This window comes from Schistosoma mansoni, chromosome 3 (assembly GCF_000237925.1).
Source record: "Schistosoma mansoni strain Puerto Rico chromosome 3, complete genome".
Lineage (NCBI taxonomy): Eukaryota > Metazoa > Platyhelminthes > Trematoda > Strigeidida > Schistosomatidae > Schistosoma > Schistosoma mansoni.
In genome coordinates, this window is record NC_031497.1 from 17,599,352 (window position 1) to 17,608,100 (window position 8,749).

The following is an 8,749-nucleotide window of genomic DNA, read 5'->3' on the forward strand; positions in this document are numbered from 1 at the left end:
CGAATTAGACGTTAATAATATTGTCTTATAATAACATTTAAGAATCCCCAATTAAACCATCCGATATTAGCGACTCAACAAAATCCAAATCATCTTTCTGAGATTAAAAATTTCCTCTGGATTTTAGGATGCATTTTGCCGATGGATCTTTACTATATCTTCGAAACAAATTCAATACTAAGTAGCAAAACTATATGACGTACATAAAAGTTTGATGTTTGTTAACTCGTTATTGACTCCGTTCATGACGACAGTGATGAAACCTGATTTCTTAAATGATTTCGTATATTACACTTAGATTAACCCATTCTGTATTATGTTTTGTTGTGTTAATTCATGATATGATTCAATTGTAAATAGGTCATTACAAATGACAGCGATTTTGTTGAAATTCCTTGTATTCATTTATGGTACTAATTCAATAATCTTGAGTTACAGGACTGTCTATATTTTAGAGGTGTGTAACACAATCTTTGTTGTCGTAATTACAAATTCTGTATATCATTTGTTATACATTTTTGTACAATAGTAACTAAGTAACTCTGTGAACAGAGAGTTTTTATATTTAACAACGTCATAAGCTGAAATTGAAATTCCTTACTTCTCGAAATACCTTTATTAGAAATTCCATATTGCTTTATAAATTCCAAATGTTTAACATTTCAAATAGGTCAAGATTCTTTTATTATTTGAGAAATGATTTGACAATTTTGTTCAATGTATCAAGGAATAATCAATAATTAACTTAATCGATATCTCATTTTTGGCTTTTTTCAAATTACAGTGATGTTTCACATGAAGAACAAGGTTTTGTATACTTCTTCCTTGGAGACAGATCATTTCTTTTATTTAAATCAGGTTAATAAGAATCATTTTATCCAGTCATCATTGTTATTATTACTACTGTTTATGGTATAAGTAGAAGTAATTGTATCCATCCATATTAAAAACAAATGAAATATTTTTATTGGATATGCAAAATTCATAATAGATTGTTGAACCATATCATTTTATTATTTTTTTTACTGCATTTTGAATATGTTATAACGTGACTGTGCGTGTGTGTGCCCAATTTGATATATGAACGTGCTGATCCTCGCCAATCAGAGAGGAGCGAATTATCGATCAGAGCTATGATACACAAAAGCCGTATGATCAGTCTTGAGTACTCGTCAGTCCTGCTATCTGCCTAGCCTAACCAGTTAAATCCAGAATACCAATAACAGCCTCTGCAATATGAATCATTATTCACAAACATACTGGGTTTATATACCAATCAGACAGACCATTTCGTACCATAAAATAGAAAATAACATTTGTACAAGATTTGGTCAAATGTGACTGTAAATAGGGGGAACAGTAATCAATACACCGGGGATAACTCAAGAGTCGTAAATCGTATAATAATAGTTCAAAGGTCAAAATAAGGTTAATGATAAGAGGAACACGAATACGATTAGCTTAGTTACTTAACAACTATACAATAGGAAATATACATATCACATTGGTCCATAAATAGTTCTCCGAGTTACCATTCATAATTCTTCACGGAATATAACAGAATACACTTTCATTTATTGAAGGTAGTGGCGTTTTGCAAATAATTGTCAAATGTTTATCAGAATAGATGAACTATGGCCAAAAGTGGAATCCAGGATACATCATTTTTTCCAATTTTAGAGTCATCAGTTATATGTATTTGCATTCCAGTGTTCATGTTCAAATTGGGTCTCGAACACAATATCTTTCATTTCAAACATTAGCACATTATTCACTGACCTATTCAACTCAGATCACTAATAACTTGTTAAAACGGATCTTTTGTTTATATCATTATTAGTAAGAGTTTGAATGGTAGTTAGGGGAGATGTGTTTGTTATATTTAAACTATTTATTTAAGAGTGATTTTCGATAGAAAACTTTAGAAGACAGCACTTATTAATTAGCGGAAATTTATTTCTATTTCTTAAATAGTAAATATTACGAATATAGCAAAAAATGGATATTTTGAAAAGTCCAGTTCTTGAAAAGTATCAATGTAACAAATACTGTCATATCAGATGAGAAGAGTCTATGTGAAAATAACTGAACAGTAAGATATTCTACAAGTAGTAGTATGGCAACTTGGACCGATGCGTGTATGTGCCTGGTCTTACGTTGTAGCTGACTGACTGAGTACTTAATAAAATGAACCAATATTTCTTTATAACAAACCCCAAAAGAACTCACCCTTCGTAAACTAAAATCTTTATTTAGTGAGTGTTTTTTGCAACGACTAGCGCATTTGCTAAGCCTAATATACCTTTCATTAGTCTTATGAAAATCAATAACTAATTATTTTATGTAGTGTATCTTTTGAATCTAACTAACATAGCATCAAGATGCTAATAGAAGTTTATTGTAACAGGATATTTTATACTGGGCAACCCTGTGGTATAGAAGATACAATTCAAACAGGCTCATTTACTAATGATACTCATGAATGATGCTTTAAATATCTTCCAAATAGAGGACAAAGTCAATAAATCATAACACAGGAATAAAAAACATTACCTGCATTAAATTGGAAAATAAAAAATTATAAACCGAGATCAGCCCATGAAGTGAACTATGAAAATTCAGTATTCTCCACAAGCTATCATATTAACATTATTATCGTTAAAAATTACATAATAAGTGTATAAATAGTCACTTTAGGTAATGTTGATGGTAAAGGTGCGAAAAGAAATAAACGAAAGTTAGAAAAATAAATCATAAATATCGTCTGCTAGGCTTCTTTTGACTAAGAAATTGACAGGGATGTTACAAAATATTTCTGAAATAAAAGTTTGGGCTTCTTGTTCTAAATCTTTGCAGTCTCCACTATATGTAACAAACGAAAATAAAACCTGTTCAGAAAATTTGAAGATATTTTAAAAATAACTCCGAATGCTTTATTCTTTCTTAATACACTACCATTGTCGGCCAAATGGGTTAAACGGGAGCTATGAATTCATTTCGTCTGACCCTTTTCAAACTACGAAGAGAGACACTTGCTAATTCACAAGTTGTGTTGTTTGTTCGTGCCCAAGATATACCTTTCCCACAAGAGCAGCAGAAATGAGCACTATATACTAATGTAGCGAAGTCGAGTAATTGGTTCTTAAAATAGGGAAACCCTATTAGTCGATTAAAAAATTAATAACATGGATCAGCTTCATTAAAAGTTCTTTTCACCATTCTGGTTCGTCTGTCTCGTAGCAAATCTCCAGCTATGTCACAATTAGGTAGTAGATTCAAGAAGAAAGGCGTCACACGAATTATTTGTGTCTGCATCTTCTTGTTTATTGTACCTTTACAGAACACCTTTAAGACAAACCATTCCAAACAGAATTTGCATAAACTCCAGTTTTGTTTATAATGTCTTTGCAGTTTTGGTTGTAAGGCATCTAATTAGGTTTCTTTTATAAAGAATGAGTATGGGGCAAGAAATAATGTACCGACCTCGATTCAGATATACATTTCTACTAATAGTCCCATCTTTTAGAATATGCAGAATATGAAGGAACTGAAAATTAATATTGAATTGCTACTGTTATTATTATCATCATTATTACCCCCATTAGCCAGATGAAACCCTCCTACTCTGCATTTTACTGGCACGATTTTTTATTTTGTCATACTACTATTATACTGATTATGACTTAACACTTTACTACAAATCATTTTGGCCTTTATTAAATGAGCTTTCTGATTTACAAGTAATACAATTTTGAAGTATTTATGTTGTAACAGATGTACACATTCACCATGTTTAACATATAACATCGTCAAATTCATTAATGCATTGCTTATTTTAGCTTTTGCAAAATATCATAATTATGGACTTATAACTATAGAGCCTAATGATATAGTTTTGGAAAACAATTGTTCGCTCAAATATTCTTTATTTTTGATAACTAACTCAACTTCACAAATGAACATGACTGCTCAGTCTACGTTGTTTAATTGACTAAGCAGTCCTCATTTTCAACATTTTAATAGATGTTAATGAATTTTTCACTGATGATACAACTCTAGTAAACAGTTAGTCATACCAATAACTTCCTAAAGATGCTCATTTACTAGTTTTGTAAGAATTTATTTTCTTTTATAAATTATAAGCAAAGATGGATAGTGGCTAGCAGTGGAATTCAGGATGCGCGTTTCGTTTTATTTGGGACTCGTCAGTTGGATGTATTTTCATCTCAGAGTTGATGTTCAATCTGGGACTCGAACCCACTATCATTCGCTTCAAACGCCATCGTGCTATCCACTTAGTTACTGAGTCCCGATAGCCATTTCACCCAGTCGCACAAGCAAGTGGCTATCGGGACTCAATAACTAAGTGTATAACACGATGGCGTTTGAAGCGAAAGGTACTGGGTTCGAGTCCCAGAGTGAACATCAACTCCGAGATGCAGGTACATCCAGCCTACGAGTCCTGAATTTCACTGCTTCCCACTACCCATCTTTGCTTACAATGTTTGTGAAATAAGGCTATATCGAGGCAATACTCACAGTATGTACATATGCCAATTAAAGACTGACCAGTCGCAGTCCTAAACATCAATGGGAAGATTCAAACAAACAATACTAAGTGAATTTTATAAATTATGATTAGTCATTTAATCTTTATTCATTGTTATCACTAGATTCATAAATTTCTTTGATTGATCTAATATTTTCTAAATATGCATGTAGACATTACAGCGTATCAGAGTAAAGCCTGGTGAAGATCTATCTACCTATAAACAATACTGTTCAGTAATATGTATTGTTTTAATTTATGTAAATTGAAATAAATAATTTTTAATATCGCAAAAAATTGTCATTATTTAATGTGAAGTAAATTCATTGACTTAATCTATTCTAATTACTCCTATTTAGATGATAGAATTCATTTATCATCAGAAGGTTGTCTTATAAAACGAGATTTTGAGCTTAGACTGTTATCGTTACCATAATAATAGTAATAATAATAATAATAATGATAATAATGGTAATAATAATTATTATTATTACTATTATTATTATCTTATTACCATGGTTCGAAAAAGTGAATATTTTGAATTTGTTTTATTAAATAAAGAGACGCTTTATATGAGTAATTAAGTAATAAAGATATAAGTTTCATTGATCAATAATTGAAAGCCAGTAGTTTCGCTTAAATGTTAAAACATTAACTTTTTTAATGAACATAGAAAATAAATTAAATTAACATTTGTTATTTTGAAAATTTTGTTTTGTTTTTAGGTAGTAGTAGTAGTAGTAGTACAAATTAATACTTGTTAACTTGCTTATGCCTGTTACCCCTTGTGGAGGAGCATAGGCCGCCCACCAGTGTTCTCCATCCAACCCTTTCCTGGGCAATCCTTTCCAGTTGTTATTCATCCTTTTCATATCTGCTTCTATTTCCCAACGTATTGTGTTCTTTGGCCTTTCTATTTTCCTCTTCCTTTCCGGATTCCAAGTTAGGGCTTGCCTCGTGCTGCAGTTTGGTGATCTCCTTAATGTATGTCCCATCCACTTCCAACGATTTTTCCTAATTTTCTCTTCAATTTTAAGTTCGTCGAGTCTCATTTAAAAGACCTTTTTTTCATTCATACTACCTTGAAGATTTGAATCATTATTGTTCAGTAATATAAGCAGAGAATTTACCATTAGGTTTTTCTCATTTATATTGGAATTTTTTAGAACCGACATTAGAAAATAAGTATACTGATTAATAAATAAATAAAAATATAAACCATTGTAGGGCATCAGCAACTGAAATTGTCGAAAAGAAAGTTTTCTCCGTTGAATCGCCTCCTTTCTTATTAGATAAATATATTCTCAAATAATGAATAAGACTAATAATTATGAAGCTAAGTTGTGATGACAACCAAAGATAACATGATATTATTGCTGATCACCTTGATATAAAAAAAATTGGTTATATTTTTAACATGAATAATAATCAAATAAACAGTTTTTTTCAACATCTCTCTACCTTTGTTCATTAAAGAGAAATCAGTGAGACTATAATTTATGGACGACCTTTGAGCGACGCCTTGGTGATTTTGAGAATGTCCACCTATTTACTAGGATTAAATGAGGGTCATAAAGCAGTGTGAAGTATAAAGATTATAAGTTTCAGTTGATGGTTAGGGTTAAGAATTAGGTTTATGGTTTTCATCACGAACTGACATCAGCTCAAATACGAAAACACTATTCAGCCAAATGAATGAATGAATTTCGTGCCAAATTCCAAGACCTGTTATCCTAAATTTGATTGGTTCGTCCATAAATAATAGTTTCGCCGAGAAATCATTTGCATTAGTTGTGATCAATTATAATTTAGTTTCTGATTGTTGTATCAAATATTCTGAAGATATATTCAATGTAAAACTAATTGTCTGGTAAAAAGAAGCAAATTGTAGGTATGTTGCTTAGTCATTGTAAACGTTTCATTCGAGTAATGTGATTTCAAATCTGTCAGTGCTATAGTTTTAGGCAAAAGTTATAGACATTCCCTGTCAAGGCAAATCAGGAATCTTAATGAAATTCATCGTGCCTATTAGATTCGAATCAATGCTGTCTATTATTCTGGTCTATAAATGACCTTAATACACTGCTTAATATCCAAGTGAATATAATTTGGTATGGAGAAAAAGCATTATGAATTTAAAGGATTTGAATTATGTGGTTGGTCAAGAGGTAGAGTAATTGTGGAATTACTTGCCCTATCACCATTGACAGAAACGTTCAAACTTCTTTAGACGTATTGATGCACCTGACATCTGAGGAATAATATTAAACTAAAGATCTAAATTATTGCTTAAAAGCGAATAAACTGATGTAGCCTTGGTTATCGGCTTACACACTCAATGATGTTGACGATAGACTTTTCCTTAATATGTTTTTGATTTTGACTTTGTAATCACCTGAAGAAAATGCTCAAAATAGAACGTCGTTCTCATGAAAATTTTTTCAGTTTGTCAATCATAAACTACATATTCGTAGATAACCTCACTATTTAAATTGAAATCGGGGCACAATTTACAAATGATTTTCAACTCAGTTTTTCATAAAATGAAATTTAGTGAGATGCGTATACTCAGAGATGTAAGTCACAAAACTTACGTTTATATAAAGACGCTTCGATATAAGTAGTATATGGTGTTGGTCAGACATAGAATGTATTTGGGCAGAAGACCGATAAGGAAAGAACTGAAATGATGCGCAATTGGTGGGAAAATGCATGAACAATGGAATTAGAGAAGATGAACTGATATTTACAGGAGGAACAGTGAAGATTGAGACAATTGGTTGTTAGTTTGCAAATTAACTGTTCATTGTATAGTTATCAGAATTTAGTGAAATAGTCTGTAATTTTTGCTTAAATACATTCGATTGTCCCAACTAGTGTTCTTGTTCACAACAATATGATCATAATGACAAGATATATAATACAGCAGTTTTTTTAATCTAAAAATACAACACCAGCCATTGGTTTGAAATTTCTAATATTTTCTTTGAATGCTAGCTAGTATGGGAAGGTGAAGTTTAGCGGGCATACAACAAAAACTACCCTCAACCGAACTTGCTTTTACATAAAACTTTGAGTACGAAAAAGCATTGACACAATGAGATACTTTAGAGAGTCCACCCTTCATATAAAACTTGAATGAGCGTTACTGAACAAATTTATCACTCATCTAATAAGGATATGGCTGATGATCGTATAATAAAATTATGCTAAGTGTTATATGATGTAAAATACAGATACTTACTATATGTTTTGTATCTTCAAAATCTTTACCATACAGTATTCAGTAAATAATGAGCAGTTTATGTGATTGGGTCATATCAAAGATTTCTTCGCAAGGCAGATAAACATAAAATTATCTCTATTAGAAATTTCATCTTACTATCAACTCTTTTACAATAGCTTAAACATCAATTGAGAAAACTTTTTAAGCTTAACAAAACAGATACATCTACACTCGTCATTAAATTTATACACTATAACCAGTAATTAGGACATACCACATTAGTTAACTAAGAACATAGTTTCTTTTATTTCGTATAATATAGACTAGGAATGTGGTCTTTTTTTTGATAATACATTAAGAGCCTGATAAAAAAATTCCTTTGCCTTAATGAACAGTTATAATTAAACAACACTAAAATCTAATAAATTCAACAATAGTTAAATATATAAGAACTTTCGTCTAAATTAGAGCGAATAGTTTCACGGTATTTGGGCGCCGAGTTGATGTATGACATGAAATAAGAAGAATATATTTGTAAAATCTCAGCGAATGAATTTGAAGTAAATCCAACGTTTCGCCTGCTAATCTGGTCCAAGCTTAACTGAAGAAGTCAATACTACTCATCATACAATAGGTCGTTTTTTTTATTGAGTATTTCAGATTTTCACTCAGTATACAACAGAATGATTAGTACTCATTCAAAAACTAAACTGATTGGGGGGTGAGTCATCCTGAAATGAGACTGAAAAAGGTCATCTAAACAAAGGATAGATGAATTCACTTAGTATTGTTTGTTTGGATCTTCCCATCGATGTGTTTAGGACTGCAACTGGTCAGTCTCTAATTGGCATATGTGCATACTGTGCGTATTGCCTCGATATACCTTAATTCACAAGCATGGTAAGCAGAGATGGATAGTGGCTAGCGATGGCGTTTGAAGCGAGGGTACTGGGTTCGAGTCCCAGAGTGAACAT